General features: G+C 47.4%; 12 non-coding genes across 12 annotated transcripts; all 12 read left to right on the top strand.

The window, feature by feature from the left end:
- Positions 1–2,868: 2,868 nt before the first annotated feature.
- On the top strand, positions 2,869–2,950 carry trnas-cga (transfer RNA serine (anticodon CGA)). Its single transcript has one exon. It is a non-coding gene; the product is annotated as a tRNA-Ser (tRNA).
- A 1,020-nt stretch (positions 2,951–3,970) lies between these two features.
- On the top strand, positions 3,971–4,052 carry trnas-cga (transfer RNA serine (anticodon CGA)). Its single transcript has one exon. It is a non-coding gene; the product is annotated as a tRNA-Ser (tRNA).
- A 468-nt stretch (positions 4,053–4,520) lies between these two features.
- On the top strand, positions 4,521–4,602 carry trnas-uga (transfer RNA serine (anticodon UGA)). The gene has a single exon. It is a non-coding gene; the product is annotated as a tRNA-Ser (tRNA).
- A 467-nt stretch (positions 4,603–5,069) lies between these two features.
- trnas-cga (transfer RNA serine (anticodon CGA)) lies at positions 5,070–5,151 on the top strand. The gene has a single exon. It is a non-coding gene; the product is annotated as a tRNA-Ser (tRNA).
- A 468-nt stretch (positions 5,152–5,619) lies between these two features.
- Positions 5,620–5,701, top strand: trnas-cga (transfer RNA serine (anticodon CGA)). The gene has a single exon. It is a non-coding gene; the product is annotated as a tRNA-Ser (tRNA).
- A 1,705-nt stretch (positions 5,702–7,406) lies between these two features.
- On the top strand, positions 7,407–7,488 carry trnas-uga (transfer RNA serine (anticodon UGA)). Its single transcript has one exon. It is a non-coding gene; the product is annotated as a tRNA-Ser (tRNA).
- Positions 7,489–10,176: 2,688 nt separating this feature from the next.
- trnas-cga (transfer RNA serine (anticodon CGA)) lies at positions 10,177–10,258 on the top strand. Its single transcript has one exon. It is a non-coding gene; the product is annotated as a tRNA-Ser (tRNA).
- Positions 10,259–13,496: 3,238 nt separating this feature from the next.
- trnas-cga (transfer RNA serine (anticodon CGA)) lies at positions 13,497–13,578 on the top strand. The gene has a single exon. It is a non-coding gene; the product is annotated as a tRNA-Ser (tRNA).
- A 1,020-nt stretch (positions 13,579–14,598) lies between these two features.
- Positions 14,599–14,680, top strand: trnas-cga (transfer RNA serine (anticodon CGA)). The gene has a single exon. It is a non-coding gene; the product is annotated as a tRNA-Ser (tRNA).
- A 468-nt stretch (positions 14,681–15,148) lies between these two features.
- trnas-uga (transfer RNA serine (anticodon UGA)) lies at positions 15,149–15,230 on the top strand. Its single transcript has one exon. It is a non-coding gene; the product is annotated as a tRNA-Ser (tRNA).
- Positions 15,231–15,698: 468 nt separating this feature from the next.
- Positions 15,699–15,780, top strand: trnas-cga (transfer RNA serine (anticodon CGA)). The gene has a single exon. It is a non-coding gene; the product is annotated as a tRNA-Ser (tRNA).
- A 1,695-nt stretch (positions 15,781–17,475) lies between these two features.
- On the top strand, positions 17,476–17,557 carry trnas-cga (transfer RNA serine (anticodon CGA)). The gene has a single exon. It is a non-coding gene; the product is annotated as a tRNA-Ser (tRNA).
- The last annotated feature ends 148 nt before the right edge of the window (positions 17,558–17,705 follow it).

The following is a 17,705-nucleotide window of genomic DNA, read 5'->3' as shown; positions in this document are numbered from 1 at the left end:
TAGCCACCTCATCCTGCAGCTTGCTTTTGTTTCTGAATCTTGGTGGCAACCTTGCTTCCCTGCCTGCAGTCAAGAGAGCTGTCTGGATGCCACTAAATGTAGTTGTGGCCGAGAGGTTAAGGCGATGGATTTGAAATCCATTAGGGTCTCCCCGTGCAGGTTCAAACCCTGCCGACTACAGTTCCCAAATTGAACTTTTGTGCTGATAACTGTGCTTTCCAAAGCTTTTGCTCTCTCTGTTGTCATTTCTTGAAAGATTCTGCATGGCACTGTGTGGAGATACTGCGTTTATATAAAATGTATAAAAAAAATTATTGGGGTCTCCTCACACAGGTTTGAGTCCTGCTGACTATGTTTTTCACCTGCACGTCCCCAACAAGCATTTTTGCGCCTCCTCTGCAATGGATAAATATGCAGCTAGACTCCTTGCATCTGAGGCCCAGTGGCACACTGTGATCTTACAGTGTTTAGTACTCTGCGTTGTGGCTTCAGCAAGCCCTGTTCAAATTGGGGTAATGACAGCCTTTTGTGTCGAGAAACTGGGACGCCAGGCTCCTTTTAGCCACTTCATCCTTCAGCTGGATTTTGTGACTCAATCTTTGGTGGCATCTTTGCTTCCCTGCCTCCAGCCAAGAGGGCTGTTTGACTTCCTCTAAGCGTAGTCGTGGCTGAGAAGTTAAGGTGATGGACTTGAAATCCATTGGGGTCTCCCTGTGCAGGTTCAAACCCTGCAGACTACAATTCCCTCACTTGCCTTTTGTGCTGATAACTATGCCTTCCAAGGGTTTTCTTCGCTCTGCAGTATTTTCTTGTAAGATACTGCATGGCACTGTGTGGAGACACTGCGGTTATATAAAATGTGTAAAAAAAATTATTGGGGTCTCCCCGCACAGGTTTCTGTCCTGCTGACTATGTTCTTCACCTGCATCTCCACAACAAGCATTTATGCTTCTCCTCTGCAACAAACAAATATGACACTGGAACTTTTTGCAGCAGTGCCCCAGTGGCACGCTGTGATCTTAAATGGGTTATTACTCTGTGTTGTGGCTGCAGCAACCACTTTTCAAATCGGGGTTATTACATCCTTTTGTGTCGAGAATCGGAGACGACAGGCTTCTTTTTGCAACCTCATCCTGCAGCTTGCTTTTGTTTCTGAATCTTGGTGGCCTTCTTGCTTACCTGCCTGCAGTCAAGAGAGCTGTTAGGCTTGCACTAAAATTAGTCGTGGCCGAGAGGTTAAGGCGATGTACTCGAAATCCATTGGAGTCTCCCCGCGCAGGTTCAAACCCTGCTGATTACGGTTCCTACACTGCCCTTTTGTGCTGATAACTGTGCCTTCCAAGGCTTTTGCTCTCTCTGCCCTCATTTCATGTAACATACTGCATGGCACTGTGTGGAGATACTGCGGTTATATAAAGTGTGAAAAAATTCATTGGGGACTTCCCGCACAGGTTTCTGTCCTGCTGACTATGTTCTTCACCTGCATCTCCCCAACAAACATTTATGCGCCTCCTCTGCAACAGACAAATATGACACTGGACCGTTTTGCTGCAGTGGCACGCTGTGATCTTAAAGGGTTTATTACTCTGTGTTGTGGCTGCAGCAAGCACTTTTTAAATCGGGGTCATTACATCCTTTTGTGTCGAGAATCGAAGATGCCAGGCCTCTTTTAGCCACCTCGTCCTTCAGCTTGATTTTGTTTCCGAATCTTGGTGGAATCCCTGCTTCCCTGCCTGCAGTCAAGAGAGCTGTCTAGCCGTCATTAAATGTAGTCGTGTCCGAGAGGTTAAGGCGATGTACTCGAAATCCATTGGGGTCTCCCCGTGCAGGTTCTAACCCTGCCGACTATGTTTCCTAAACTGCACTTTTGTGCTGATAACTGCCTTCCAAGGCTTTTGCTCTCTCTGCCCTCATTTCTTGTAAAATACTGCATGGCACTGTGTGGAGATACTGCGGTTATATAAAGTGTGAAAAAATTCATTGGGGTCTTCCCGCACAGGTTTCTGTCCTGCTGACTATGTTCTTCACCTGCATCTCCCCAACAAGCATTTATGCTCCTCCTCTGCAACAGACAAATATGACACTGGACCGTTTTGCAGCAGTGGCACACTGTGATCTTAAAGGGGTTATTACTCTGTGTTGTGGCTGCAGCAACCACTTTTCAAATCGGGGTCATTACATCCTTTTGTGTCGAGAATCGGAGACGCCAGGCTTCCTTTAGCCACCTCATCCTGCAGCTTGCTTTTGTTTCTGAATCTTGGTGGCATCCTTGCTTCCCTGCCTGCAGTCAAGAGAGCTGTCTGGCTTACGTTATATGTAGTCATGGCCGAGAGGTTAAGGTGATGTACTCGAAATCCATTGGGGTCTCCCCGTGCAGGTTCTAACCCTGCCAACTAAGGTTCCTAAACTGCACTTTTGTGCTGATAACTGTGCTTTCCAAAGCTTTTGCTCTCTCTGTTGTCATTTCTTGAAAGATTCTGCATGGCACTGTTTGGAGATACTGCGGTTATATAAAATGTGTAAAAAAATTAATTGGGTTCTTCCCGCACAGGTTTTGGTCCTGCTGACTATGTCCTTCACCTGCATCTCCCCAACAAGCATTTATGCACCTCCTCTGCAACAGACAAATATGACACTGGACCGTTTTGCAGCAGTGGCACGCTGTGATCTTAAAGGGGTTATTACGCTGTGTTGCGGCAGCAGCAACCACTTTTCAAATCGGGGTCATTACATCCTTTTGTGTCGAGAATCGGAGATGCCAGGCTTCTTTTAGCCACCTCATCCTGCAGCTTGCTTTTGTTTCTGAATCTTGGTGGCATCCTTGCTTCCCTGCCTGCAGTCAAGAGAGCTGTCTGGCTCCCGTTATACGTAGTCGTGGCCGAGAGGTTAAGGCGATGGACTCGAAATCCATTGGGGTCTCCCCGCGCAGGTTCAAACCCTGCCGACTACGGTTCCTACACTGCCCTTTTGTGCTGATAACTGTGCCTTCCAAGGCTTTTGCTCTCTCGGCCCTCATTTCTTGTAAGATACTACATGGCACTGTGTGGAGATACTGCGGTTATATAAAGTGTGAAAAAATTCATTGGGGTCTTCCCGCACAGGTTTCTGTCCTGCTGACTATGTTCTTCACCTGCATCTCCCCAACAAGCATTTATGCTCCTCCTCTGCAACAGACAAATATGACACTGGACCGTTTTGCAGCAGTGGCACACTGTGATCTTAAAGGGGTTATTACTCTGTGTTGTGGCTGCAGCAACCACTTTTCAAATCGGGGTCATTACATCCTTTTGTGTCGAGAATCGGAGACGCCAGGCTTCCTTTAGCCACCTCATCCTGCAGCTTGCTTTTGTTTCTGAATCTTGGTGGCATCCTTGCTTCCCTGCCTGCAGTCAAGAGAGCTGTCTGGCTTATGTTATATGTAGTCATGGCCGAGAGGTTAAGGTGATGTACTCGAAATCCATTGGGGTCTCCCCGTGCAGGTTCTAACCCTGCCAACTAAGGTTCCAAAACTGCACTTTTGTGCTGATAACTGTGCTTTCCAAAGCTTTTGCTCTCTCTGTTGTCATTTCTTGAAAGATTCTGCATGGCACTGTTTGGAGATACTGCGGTTATATAAAATGTGTAAAAAAATTAATTGGGTTCTTCCCGCACAGGTTTTGGTCCTGCTGACTATGTTCTTCACCTGCATCTCCCCAACAAGCATTTATGCGCCTCCTCTGCAACAGACAAATATGACACTGGACCGTTTTGCAGCAGTGGCACGCTGTGATCTTAAAGGGGTTATTACGCTGTGTTGCGGCAGCAGCAACCACTTTTCAAATCGGGGTCATTACATCCTTTTGTGTCGAGAATCGGAGACGCCAGGCTTCTTTTAGCCACCTCATCCTGCAGCTTGCTTTTGTTTCTGAATCTTGGTGGCATCCTTGCTTCCCTGCCTGCAGTCAAGAGAGCTGTCTGGCTCCCGTTATACGTAGTCGTGGCCGAGAGGTTAAGGCGATGGACTCGAAATCCATTGGGGTCTCCCCGCGCAGGTTCAAACCCTGCCGACTACGGTTCCTACACTGCCCTTTTGTGCTGATAACTGTGCCTTCCAAGGCTTTTGCTCTCTCGGCCCTCATTTCTTGTAAGATACTACATGGCACTGTGTTGAGATACTGCGGTTATATAAAGTATGAAAAAATTCCTTGGGGTCTTCCCGCACAGGTTTCTGTCCTGCTGACTATGTTCTTCACCTGCATCTCCCCAACAAGCATTTATGCGCCTCCTCTGCAACAGACAAATATGATACTGGACCGTCTTGCAGCAGTGGCACGCTGTGATCTTAAAGGGTTTATTACTCTGTGTTGTGGCTGCAGCAACTTCTTTTCAAATCGGGGTCATTACATCCTTTTGTGTCGAGAATCGGAGACGCCAGGCTTCTTTTAGCCACCTCATCCTGCAGCTTGCTTTTGTTTCTGAATCTTGGTGGCATCCTTGCTTCCCTGCCTGCAGTCAAGAGAGCTGTCTGGCTCTCGTTATACGTAGTCGTGGCCGAGAGGTTAAGGCGATGGACTTGAAATCCATTGGGGTCTCCCCGCGCAGGTTCAAACCCTGCTGACTACGGTTCCTACACTGCCCTTTTGTGCTGATAACTGTGCCTTCCAAGGCTTTTGCTCTCTCTGCCCTCATTTCTTGTAAGATACTACATGGCACTGTGTTGAGATACTGCGGTTATATAAAGTATAAAAAAATCATTGGGGTCTTCCCGCACAGGTTTCTGTCCTGCTGACTATGTTCTTCACCTGCATCTCCCCAACAAGCATTTATGCGCCTCCTCTGCAACAGACAAATATAACACTGGACCGTCTTGCAGCAGTGGCACGCTGTGATCTTAAAGGGTTTATTACTCTGTGTTGTGGCTGCAGCAACCACTTTTCAAATCGGGGTCATTACATCCTTTTGTGTCAAGAATCGGAGACGCCAGGCTTCTTTTAGCCACCTCATCCTGCAGCTTGCTTTTGTTTCTGAATCTTGGTGGCATCCTTGCTTCCCTGCCTGCAGTCAAGAGAGCTGTCTGGCTCTCGTTATACGTAGTCGTGGCCGAGAGGTTAAGGCGATGGACTCGAAATCCATTGGGGTCTCCCCGCGCAGGTTCAAACCCTGCCGACTACGGTTCCTACACTGTCCTTTTGTGCTGATAACTGTGCCTTCCAAGGCTTTTGCTCTCTCTGCCCTCATTTCTTGTAAGATACTACATGGCACTGTGTTGAGATACTGCGGTTATATAAAGTATGAAAAAAATCATTGGGGTCTTCCCGCACAGGTTTCTGTCCTGCTGACTATGTTCTTCACCTGCATCTCCCCAACAAGCATTTATGCGCCTCCTCTGCAACAGACAAATATGACACTGGACCGTTTTGCAGCAGTGGCACACTGTGATCTTAAAGGGGTTATTACTCTGTGTTGTGGCTGCAGCAACCACTTTTCAAATCGGGGTCATTACATCCTTTTGTGTCGAGAATCGGAGACGCCAGGCTTCTTTTAGCCACCTCATCCTGCAGCTTGCTTTTGTTTCTGAATCTTGGTGGCATCCTTGCTTCCCTGCCTGCAGTCAAGAGAGCTGTCTGGCTTACGTTATACGTAGTCGTGGCCGAGAGGTTAAGGCGATGGACTCGAAATCCATTGGGGTCTCCCCGCGCAGGTTCAAACCCTGCCGACTACGGTTCCTACATTCCCCTTTTGTGCTGATAACTGTGCCTTCCAAGGCTTTTGATCTCTCTGCCCTCATTTCTTGTAAGATACTGCATGGCACTGTTTGTAGATACTGCGGTTATATAAAATTTGAAAAAATTCATTGGGGTCTTCCCGTACAGGTTTCTGTCCTGCTATGTTCTTCACCTGCATCTCCCCAACAAGCATTTATGCGCCTCCTCTGCAACAGACAAATATGACACTGGACCGTTTTGCAGCAGTGGCACGCTGTGATCTTAAAGGGTTTATTACTCTGTGTTGTGGCTGCAGCAACCACTTTTCAAATCGGGGTCATTACATCCTTTTGTGTTGAGAATCGGAAACGCCAGGCTTCTTTTAGTCACCTCGTCCTTCAGCTTGATTTTGTTTCTTAATCTTGGTGGAATCCCTGCTTCCGTGCCTGCAGTCAAGAGAGCTGTCTGGCCGCCATTAAATGTAGTCGTGGCCGAGAGGTTAAGGCGATGGACTCGAAATCCTGAATCGAAATTTCTGAATCTTGGTGGCATCCTTGCTTCCCTGCCTGCAGTCAAGAGTGCTGTCTGGCTCCCGTTGTACGTAATCGTGGCCGAGAGGTTAAGGCGATGTACTTAAAAATCCATTGGGGTCCCCCTGTGCAGGTTCTAACCCTGCCGACTACGGTTCCTAAACTGCAGTTTTGTGCTGATAACTGTGCTTTCCAAAGCTTTTGCTCTCTCTGTTGTCATTTCTTGAAAGATTCTGCATGGCACTGTGTGGAGATACTGCGGTTATATAAAATGTGTGAAAAAACTTAATTGGGTTCTTCCCGCACAGGTTTGGTCCTGCTGACTATGTTCTTCTCCTGCATCTCCCCAACAAGCATTTATGCACCTCCTCTGCAACAGACAAATATGACACTGGACAGTTTTGCAGCAGTGGCCCAGTGGCACGCTGTGATCTTAAAGGGGTTATTACTCTGTGTTGTGGCTGCAGCAACCACTTTTCAAATCGGGGTCATTACATCCTTTTGTGTCGAGAATCGGAGACGCCAGGCTTCTTTTAGCCACCTCATCCTGCAGCTTGCTTTTGTTTCTGAATCTTGGTGGCATCGTTGCTTCCCTGCCTGCAGTCAAGAGAGCTGTCTGGCTCCCGTTATACGTAGTCGTGGCCGAGAGATTAAGGTGATTTACTCGAAATCCATTGGGGTCTCCCCGTGCAGGTGCTAACCCTGCCGACTACGGTTCCTAAACTGCACTTTTGTGCTGATAACTGTGCTTTCCAAAGCTTTTGCTCTCTCTTTTGTCATTTCTTGAAAGATTCTGCATGGCACTGTTTGGAGATACTGCGGTTATATAAAATGTGTAAAAAAATTAATTGGGTTCTTCCCGCACAGGTTTTGGTCCTGCTGACTATGTTCTTCACCTGCATCTCCCCAACAAGCATTTATGCACCTCCTTTGCAACAGACAAATATGACACTGGACCGTTTTGCAGCAGTGGCCCAGTGGCACGCTGTGATCTTAAAGGGGTTATTACTCTGTGTTGTGGCTGCAGCAACCACTTTTCAAATCGGGGTCATTACATCCTTTTGTGTCGAGAATCGGAGACGCCAGGCTTCTTTTAGCCACCTCATCCTGCAGCTTGATTTTGTTTCTGAATCTTGGTGGAATCCCTGCTTCCCTGCCTGCAGTCAAGAGAGCTGTTTGGCTCCCGATATACGTAGTCGTGGCCGAGAGGTTAAGGCGATGGACTTGAAATCCATTGGGGTCTCCCCGCGCAGGTTCAAACCCTGCCGAATACGGTTCCTACACTGCCCTTTTGTGCTGATAACTGTGCCTTCCAAGGCTTTTGCTCTCTCTGCCCTCATTTCTTGTAAGATACTACATGGCACTGTGTTGAGATACTGCGGTTATATAAAGTATGAAAAAATTCATTGGGGTCTTCCCGCACAGGTTTCTGTCCTGCTGACTATGTTCTTCACCTGCATCTCCCCAACAAGCATTTATGCGCCTCCTCTGCAACAGACAAATATGACACTGGACCGTTTTGCAGCAGTGGCACGCTGTGATCTTAAAGGGTTTATTACTCTGTGTTGTGGCTGAAGCAACCACTTTTCAAATCGGGGTCATTACATCCTTTTGTGTCGAGAATCGAAGATGCCAGGCTTCTTTTAGCCACCTCGTCCTTCAGCTTGATTTTGTTTCTGAATCTTGGTGGAATCCCTGCTTCCCTCCCTGCAGTCAAGAGAGCTGTCTAGCCGCCATTAACTGTAGTCGTGGCAAGAGGTTAAGGAGATGGACTCGAAATCGATTGGGGTCTCCCCGCGTGGGTTCAAACCCTGCCGACTACGGTTCCTACACTGCCCTTTTGTGCTGATAACTGTGCCTTCCAAGGCTTTTGCTCTCTCTGCCCTCATTTCTTGTAAGATACTGCATGGCACTGTCTGGAGATACTGCGGTTATATAAAGTGTGAAAAAATTCATTGGGGTCTTCCCGCACAGGTTTCTGTCCTGCTGACTATGTTCTTCACCTGCATCTCCCCAACAAGCATTTATGCTCCTCCTCTGCAACAGACAAATATGACACTGGACCGTTTTGCAACAGTTGCCCAGTGGCACGCTGTGATCTTAAAGGGTTTATTACTCTGTGTTGTGGCTGCAGCAACCACGTTTCAAATCGGGGTCATTACATCCTTTTGTGTCGAGAATCGGAGACACCAGGCTTCTTTTAGCAACCTCATCCTGCAGCTTGCTTTTGTTTCTGAATCTTGGTGGCAACCTTGCTTCCCTGCCTGCAGTCAAGAGAGCTGTCTGGATGCCACTAACTGTAGTTGTGGCTGAGAGGTTAAGGCGATGGATTTGAAATCCATTTGGGTCTCCCCGTGCAGGTTCAAACCCTGCTGACTACAGTTCCCAAATTGAACTTTTGTGCTGATAACTGTGCTTTCCAAAGCTTTTGCTCTCTCTGTTGTCATTTCTTGAAAGATTCTGCATGGCACTGTGTGGAGATACTGCGTTTATATAAAATGTATAAAAAAAATTATTGGGGTCTCCTCGCACAGGTTTGAGTCCTGCTGACTATGTTCTTCACCTGCACGTCCCCAACAAGCATTTTTGCGCCTCCTCTGCAATGGATAAATATGCAGCTAGACTCCTTGCATCTGAGGCCCAGTGGCACACTGTGATCTTACAGTGTTTAGTACTCTGCGTTGTGGCTTCAGCAAGCCCTGTTCAAATTGGGGTAATGACAGCCTTTTGTGTCGAGAAACTGGGACGCCAGGCTCCTTTTAGCCACTTCATCCTTCAGCTGGATTTTGTGACTCAATCTTTGGTGGCATCTTTGCTTCCCTGCCTCCAGCCAAGAGGGCTGTTTGACTTCCTCTAAGCGTAGTCGTGGCTGAGAAGTTAAGGTGATGGACTTGAAATCCATTGGGGTCTCCCTGTGCAGGTTCAAACCCTGCAGACTACAATTCCCTCACTGCCCTTTTGTGCTGATAACTATGCCTTCCAAGGGTTTTCTTTCTCTCTGCAGTATTTTCTTGTAAGATACTGCATTGCACTGTGTGGAGACACTGCGGTTATATAAAATGTGTAAAAAAATTTATTGGGGTCTGCCCGCACAGGTTTCTGTCCTGCTGACTATGTTCTTCACCTGCATCTCCACAACAAGCATTTATGCTTCTCCTCTGCAACAGACAAATATGACACTGGACCGTCTTGCAGCAGTGGCACGCTGTGATCTTAAAGGGGTTATTAATCTGTGTTGTGGCTGCAGCAACTACTTTTCAAATCAGGGTTATTACATCCTTTTGTGTCGAGAATCGGAGACGGCAGGCTTCTTTTTGCAACCTCATCCTGCAGCTTGCTTTTGTTTCTGAATCTTGGTGGCCTTCTTGCTTCCCTGCCTGCAGTCAAGAGAGCTGTTAGGCTTGCACTAAAGTTAGTCGTGGCAGAGAGGTTAAGGCGATGTACTCGAAATCCATTGGAGTCTCCCTGCGTAGGTTCAAACCCTGCCGATTACGGTTCCTACACTGCCCTTTTGTGCTGATAACTGTGCCTTCCAAGGCTTTTGCTCTCTCTGCCCTCATTTCATGTAACAAACTGCATGGCACTGTGTGGAGATACTGCGGTTATATAAAGTGTGAAAAAATTCATTGGGGTCTTCCCGCACAGGTTTCTGTCCTGCTGACTATGTTCTTCACCTGCATCTCCCCAACAAACATTTATGCGCCTCCTCTGCAACAGACAAATATGACACTGGACCATTTTGCTGCAGTGGAACGCTGTGATCTTAAAGGGTTTATTACTCTGTGTTGTGGCTGCAGCAAGTACTTTTCAAATCGGGGTCATTACATCCTTTTGTGTCGAGAATCGAAGATGCCAGGCCTCTTTTAGCCACCTCGTCCTTCAGCTTGATTTTGTTTCCGAATCTTGGTGGAATCCCTGCTTCCCTGCCTGCAGTCAAGAGAGCTGTCTAGCCATCATTAAATGTAGTCGTGGCCGAGAGGTGAAGGTGATGTACTCGAAATACATTGGGGTCTCCCCGTGCAGGTTCTAACCCTGCCGACTACGTTTCCTAAACTGCACTTTTGTGCTGATAACTGTGCTTTCCAAGGCTTTTGCTCTCTCTGCCCTCATTTCTTGTAAGATACTGCATGGCACTGTGTGGAGATACTGCGGTTATATAAAGTGTGAAAAAATTCATTGGGGTCTTCCCGCACAGGTTTCTGTCCTGCTGACTATGTTCTTCACCTGCATCTCCCCAACAAGCATTTATGCTCCTCCTCTGCAACAGACAAATATGACACTGGACCATTTTGCAGCAGTGGCACACTGTGATCTTAAAGGGGTTATTACGCTGTGTTGCGGCTGCAGCAACCACTTTTCAAATCGGGGTCATTACATCCTTTTGTGTCGAGAATCGGAGACACCAGGCTTCTTTTAGCCACCTCATCCTGCAGCTTGCTTTTGTTTCTGAATCTTGGTGGCAACCTTGCTTCCCTGCCTGCAGTCAAGAGAGCTGTCTGGATGCCACTAAATGTAGTTGTGGCCGAGATGTTAAGGCGATGGATTTGAAATCCATTAGGGTCTCCCCGTGCAGGTTCAAACCCTGCCGACTACAGTTCCCAAATTGAACTTTTGTGCTGATAACTGTGCTTTCCAAAGCTTTTGCTCTCTCTGTTGTCATTTCTTGAAAGATTCTGCATGGCACTGTGTGGAGATACTGCGTTTATATAAAATGTATAAAAAAAATTATTGGGGTCTCCTCGCACAGGTTTGAGTCCTGCTGACTATGTTTTTCACCTGCACGTCCCCAACAAGCATTTTTGCGCCTCCTCTGCAATGGATAAATATGCAGCTAGACTCCTTGCATCTGAGGCCCAGTGGCACACTGTGATCTTACAGTGTTTAGTACTCTGCGTTGTGGCTTCAGCAAGCCCTGTTCAAATTGGGGTAATGACAGCCTTTTGTGTCGAGAAACTGGGACGCCAGGCTCCTTTTAGCCACTTCATCCTTCAGCTGGATTTTGTGACTCAATCTTTGGTGGCATCTTTGCTTCCCTGCCTCCAGCCAAGAGGGCTGTTTGACTTCCTCTAAGCGTAGTCGTGGCTGAGAAGTTAAGGTGATGGACTTGAAATCCATTGGGGTCTCCCTGTGCAGGTTCAAACCCTGCAGACTACAATTCCCTCACTTGCCTTTTGTGCTGATAACTATGCCTTCCAAGGGTTTTCTTCGCTCTGCAGTATTTTCTTGTAAGATACTGCATGGCACTGTGTGGAGACACTGCGGTTATATAAAATGTGTAAAAAAAATTATTGGGGTCTCCCCGCACAGGTTTCTGTCCTGCTGACTATGTTCTTCACCTGCATCTCCACAACAAGCATTTATGCTTCTCCTCTGCAACAAACAAATATGACACTGGAACTTTTTGCAGCAGTGCCCCAGTGGCACGCTGTGATCTTAAATGGGTTATTACTCTGTGTTGTGGCTGCAGCAACCACTTTTCAAATCGGGGTTATTACATCCTTTTGTGTCGAGAATCGGAGACGACAGGCTTCTTTTTGCAACCTCATCCTGCAGCTTGCTTTTGTTTCTGAATCTTGGTGGCCTTCTTGCTTACCTGCCTGCAGTCAAGAGAGCTGTTAGGCTTGCACTAAAATTAGTCGTGGCCGAGAGGTTAAGGCGATGTACTCGAAATCCATTGGAGTCTCCCCGCGCAGGTTCAAACCCTGCTGATTACGGTTCCTACACTGCCCTTTTGTGCTGATAACTGTGCCTTCCAAGGCTTTTGCTCTCTCTGCCCTCATTTCATGTAACATACTGCATGGCACTGTGTGGAGATACTGCGGTTATATAAAGTGTGAAAAAATTCATTGGGGACTTCCCGCACAGGTTTCTGTCCTGCTGACTATGTTCTTCACCTGCATCTCCCCAACAAACATTTATGCGCCTCCTCTGCAACAGACAAATATGACACTGGACCGTTTTGCTGCAGTGGCACGCTGTGATCTTAAAGGGTTTATTACTCTGTGTTGTGGCTGCAGCAAGCACTTTTTAAATCGGGGTCATTACATCCTTTTGTGTCGAGAATCGAAGATGCCAGGCCTCTTTTAGCCACCTCGTCCTTCAGCTTGATTTTGTTTCCGAATCTTGGTGGAATCCCTGCTTCCCTGCCTGCAGTCAAGAGAGCTGTCTAGCCGTCATTAAATGTAGTCGTGTCCGAGAGGTTAAGGCGATGTACTCGAAATCCATTGGGGTCTCCCCGTGCAGGTTCTAACCCTGCCGACTATGTTTCCTAAACTGCACTTTTGTGCTGATAACTGCCTTCCAAGGCTTTTGCTCTCTCTGCCCTCATTTCTTGTAAAATACTGCATGGCACTGTGTGGAGATACTGCGGTTATATAAAGTGTGAAAAAATTCATTGGGGTCTTCCCGCACAGGTTTCTGTCCTGCTGACTATGTTCTTCACCTGCATCTCCCCAACAAGCATTTATGCTCCTCCTCTGCAACAGACAAATATGACACTGGACCGTTTTGCAGCAGTGGCACACTGTGATCTTAAAGGGGTTATTACTCTGTGTTGTGGCTGCAGCAACCACTTTTCAAATCGGGGTCATTACATCCTTTTGTGTCGAGAATCGGAGACGCCAGGCTTCCTTTAGCCACCTCATCCTGCAGCTTGCTTTTGTTTCTGAATCTTGGTGGCATCCTTGCTTCCCTGCCTGCAGTCAAGAGAGCTGTCTGGCTTACGTTATATGTAGTCATGGCCGAGAGGTTAAGGTGATGTACTCGAAATCCATTGGGGTCTCCCCGTGCAGGTTCTAACCCTGCCAACTAAGGTTCCTAAACTGCACTTTTGTGCTGATAACTGTGCTTTCCAAAGCTTTTGCTCTCTCTGTTGTCATTTCTTGAAAGATTCTGCATGGCACTGTTTGGAGATACTGCGGTTATATAAAATGTGTAAAAAAATTAATTGGGTTCTTCCCGCACAGGTTTTGGTCCTGCTGACTATGTCCTTCACCTGCATCTCCCCAACAAGCATTTATGCACCTCCTCTGCAACAGACAAATATGACACTGGAACGTTTTGCAGCAGTGGCACGCTGTGATCTTAAAGGGGTTATTACGCTGTGTTGCGGCAGCAGCAACCACTTTTCAAATCGGGGTCATTACATCCTTTTGTGTCGAGAATCGGAGACGCCAGGCTTCTTTTAGCCACCTCATCCTGCAGCTTGCTTTTGTTTCTGAATCTTGGTGGCATCCTTGCTTCCCTGCCTGCAGTCAAGAGAGCTGTCTGGCTCCCGTTATACGTAGTCGTGGCCGAGAGGTTAAGGCGATGGACTCGAAATCCATTGGGGTCTCCCCGCGCAGGTTCAAACCCTGCCGACTACGGTTCCTACACTGCCCTTTTGTGCTGATAACTGTGCCTTCCAAGGCTTTTGCTCTCTCGGCCCTCATTTCTTGTAAGATACTACATGGCACTGTGTTGAGATACTGCGGTTATATAAAGTGTGAAAAAATTCATTGGGGTCTTCCCGCACAGGTTTCTGTCCTGCTGACTATGTTCTTCACCTGCATCTCCCCAACAAGCATTTATGCTCCTCCTCTGCAACAGACAAATATGACACTGGACCGTTTTGCAGCAGTGGCACACTGTGATCTTAAAGGGGTTATTACTCTGTGTTGTGGCTGCAGCAACCACTTTTCAAATCGGGGTCATTACATCCTTTTGTGTCGAGAATCGGAGACGCCAGGCTTCCTTTATCCACCTCATCCTGCAGCTTGCTTTTGTTTCTGAATCTTGGTGGCATCCTTGCTTCCCTGCCTGCAGTCAAGAGAGCTGTCTGGCTTACGTTATATGTAGTCATGGCCGAGAGGTTAAGGTGATGTACTCGAAATTCATTGGGGTCTCCCCGTGCAGGTTCTAACCCTGCCAACTAAGGTTCCAAAACTGCACTTTTGTGCTGATAACTGTGCTTTCCAAAGCTTTTGCTCTCTCTGTTGTCATTTCTTGAAAGATTCTGCATGGCACTGTTTGGAGATACTGCGGTTATATAAAATGTGTAAAAAAATTAATTGGGTTCTTCCCGCACAGGTTTTGGTCCTGCTGACTATGTTCTTCACCTGCATCTCCCCAACAAGCATTTATGCGCCTCCTCTGCAACAGACAAATATGACACTGGACCGTTTTGCAGCAGTGGCACGCTGTGATCTTAAAGGGGTTATTACGCTGTGTTGCGGCAGCAGCAACCACTTTTCAAATCGGGGTCATTACATCCTTTTGTGTCGAGAATCGGAGACGCCAGGCTTCTTTTAGCCACCTCATCCTGCAGCTTGCTTTTGTTTCTGAATCTTGGTGGCATCCTTGCTTCCCTGCCTGCAGTCAAGAGAGCTGTCTGGCTCTCGTTATACGTAGTCGTGGCCGAGAGGTTAAGGCGATGGACTCGAAATCCATTGGGGTCTCCCCGCGCAGGTTCAAACCCTGCCGACTACGGTTCCTACACTGCCCTTTTGTGCTGATAACTGTGCCTTCCAAGGCTTTTGCTCTCTCGGCCCTCATTTCTTGTAAGATACTACATGGCACTGTGTTGAGATACTGCGGTTATATAAAGTATGAAAAAATTCCTTGGGGTCTTCCCGCACAGGTTTCTGTCCTGCTGACTATGTTCTTCACCTGCATCTCCCCAACAAGCATTTATGCGCCTCCTCTGCAACAGACAAATATGATACTGGACCGTCTTGCAGCAGTGGCACGCTGTGATCTTAAAGGGTTTATTACTCTGTGTTGTGGCTGCAGCAACTTCTTTTCAAATCGGGGTCATTACATCCTTTTGTGTCGAGAATCGGAGACGCCAGGCTTCTTTTAGCCACCTCATCCTGCAGCTTGCTTTTGTTTCTGAATCTTGGTGGCATCCTTGCTTCCCTGCCTGCAGTCAAGAGAGCTGTCTGGCTCTCGTTATACGTAGTCGTGGCCGAGAGGTTAAGGCGATGGACTTGAAATCCATTGGGGTCTCCCCGCGCAGGTTCAAACCCTGCTGACTACGGTTCCTACACTGCCCTTTTGTGCTGATAACTGTGCCTTCCAAGGCTTTTGCTCTCTCTGCCCTCATTTCTTGTAAGATACTACATGGCACTGTGTTGAGATACTGCGGTTATATAAAGTATAAAAAAATTCATTGGGGTCTTCCCGCACAGGTTTCTGTCCTGCTGACTATGTTCTTCACCTGCATCTCCCCAACAAGCATTTATGCGCCTCCTCTGCAACAGACAAATATGACACTGGACCGTCTTGCAGCAGTGGCACGCTGTGATCTTAAAGGGTTTATTACTCTGTGTTGTGGCTGCAGCAACCACTTTTCAAATCGGGGTCATTACATCCTTTTGTGTCAAGAATCGGAGACGCCAGGCTTCTTTTAGCCACCTCATCCTGCAGCTTGCTTTTGTTTCTGAATCTTGGTGGCATCCTTGCTTCCCTGCCTGCAGTCAAGAGAGCTGTCTGGCTCTCGTTATACGTAGTCGTGGCCGAGAGGTTAAGGCGATGGACTCGAAATCCATTGGGGTCTCCCCGCGCAGGTTCAAACCCTGCCGACTACGGTTCCTACACTGTCCTTTTGTGCTGATAACTGTGCCTTCCAAGGCTTTTGCTCTCTCTGCCCTCATTTCTTGTAAGATACTACATGGCACTGTGTTGAGATACTGCGGTTATATAAAGTATGAAAAAAATCATTGGGGTCTTCCCGCACAGGTTTCTGTCCTGCTGACTATGTTCTTCACCTGCATCTCCCCAACAAGCATTTATGCGCCTCCTCTGCAACAGACAAATATGACACTGGACCGTTTTGCAGCAGTGGCACACTGTGATCTTAAAGGGGTTATTACTCTGTGTTGTGGCTGCAGCAACCACTTTTCAAATCGGGGTCATTACATCCTTTTGTGTCGAGAATCGGAGACGCCAGGCTTCTTTTAGCCACCTCATCCTGCAGCTTGCTTTTGTTTCTGAATCTTGGTGGCATCCTTGCTTCCCTGCCTGCAGTCAAGAGAGCTGTCTGGCTTATGTTATACGTAGTCATGGCCGAGAGGTTAAGGTAATGTACTCGAAATCCATTGGAGTCTCCCCGCGCAGGTTCAAACCCTGCCGACTACGGTTCCTACATTCCCCTTTTGTGCTGATAACTGTGCCTTCCAAGGCTTTTGATCTCTCTGCCCTCATTTCTTGTAAGATACTGCATGGCACTGTTTGTAGATACTGCGGTTATATAAAATTTGAAAAAATTCATTGGGGTCTTCCCGTACAGGTTTCTGTCCTGCTATGTTCTTCACCTGCATCTCCACAACAAGCATTTATGCGCCTCCTCTGCAACAGACAAATATGACACTGGACCGTTTTGCAGCAGTGGCACGCTGTGATCTTAAAGGGTTTATTACTCTGTGTTGTGGCTGCAGCAACCACTTTTCAAATCGGGGTCATTACATCCTTTTGTGTTGAGAATCGGAAACGCCAGGCTTCTTTTAGTCACCTCGTCCTTCAGCTTGATTTTGTTTCTTAATCTTGGTGGAATCCCTGCTTCCGTGCCTGCAGTCAAGAGAGCTGTCTGGCCGCCATTAAATGTAGTCGTGGCCGAGAGGTTAAGGCGATGGACTCGAAATCCTGAATCGAAATTTCTGAATCTTGGTGGCATCCTTGCTTCCCTGCCTGCAGTCAAGAGTGCTGTCTGGCTCCCGTTGTACGTAATCGTGGCCGAGAGGTTAAGGCGATGTACTTAAAAATCCATTGGGGTCCCCCTGTGCAGGTTCTAACCCTGCCGACTACGGTTCCTAAACTGCAGTTTTGTGCTGATAACTGTGCTTTCCAAAGCTTTTGCTCTCTCTGTTGTCATTTCTTGAAAGATTCTGCATGGCACTGTGTGGAGATACTGCGGTTATATAAAATGTGTGAAAAAACTTAATTGGGTTCTTCCCGCACAGGTTTGGTCCTGCTGACTATGTTCTTCTCCTGCATCTCCCCAACAAGCATTTATGCACCTCCTCTGCAACAGACAAATATGACACTGGACAGTTTTGCAGCAGTGGCCCAGTGGCACGCTGTGATCTTAAAGGGGTTATTACTCTGTGTTGTGGCTGCAGCAACCACTTTTCAAATCGGGGTCATTACATCTTTTTGTGTCGAGAATCGGAGACGCCAGGCTTCTTTTAGCTACCTCGTCCTTCAGCTTGATTTTGTTTCCGAATCTTGGTGTAATCCCTGCTTCCCTGCGTGCAGTCAAGAGAGCTGTCTAGCCGTCATCAAATGTAGTCGTGGCCGAGAGGTTAAGGCAATGGACTCGAAATCCATTGTGGTCTCCCGGCACAGGTTCAAACCCTGCCGACTACAGTTCCTACAATGCCCTTTTGTGCTGATAACTGTGCCTTCCAAGGCTTTTGCTCTCTCTGCCCTCATTTCTTGTAAGATACTGCATGGCACTATGTGGAGATACTGCGGTTATATAAAGTGTGAAAAAATTCATTGGGGTCTTCCCGCA

The sequence above is a fragment of the Carassius gibelio genome, chromosome B20, assembly GCF_023724105.1.
Source record: "Carassius gibelio isolate Cgi1373 ecotype wild population from Czech Republic chromosome B20, carGib1.2-hapl.c, whole genome shotgun sequence".
Lineage (NCBI taxonomy): Eukaryota > Metazoa > Chordata > Actinopteri > Cypriniformes > Cyprinidae > Carassius > Carassius gibelio.
This window is presented reverse-complemented; position numbering and strand designations above follow the sequence as displayed.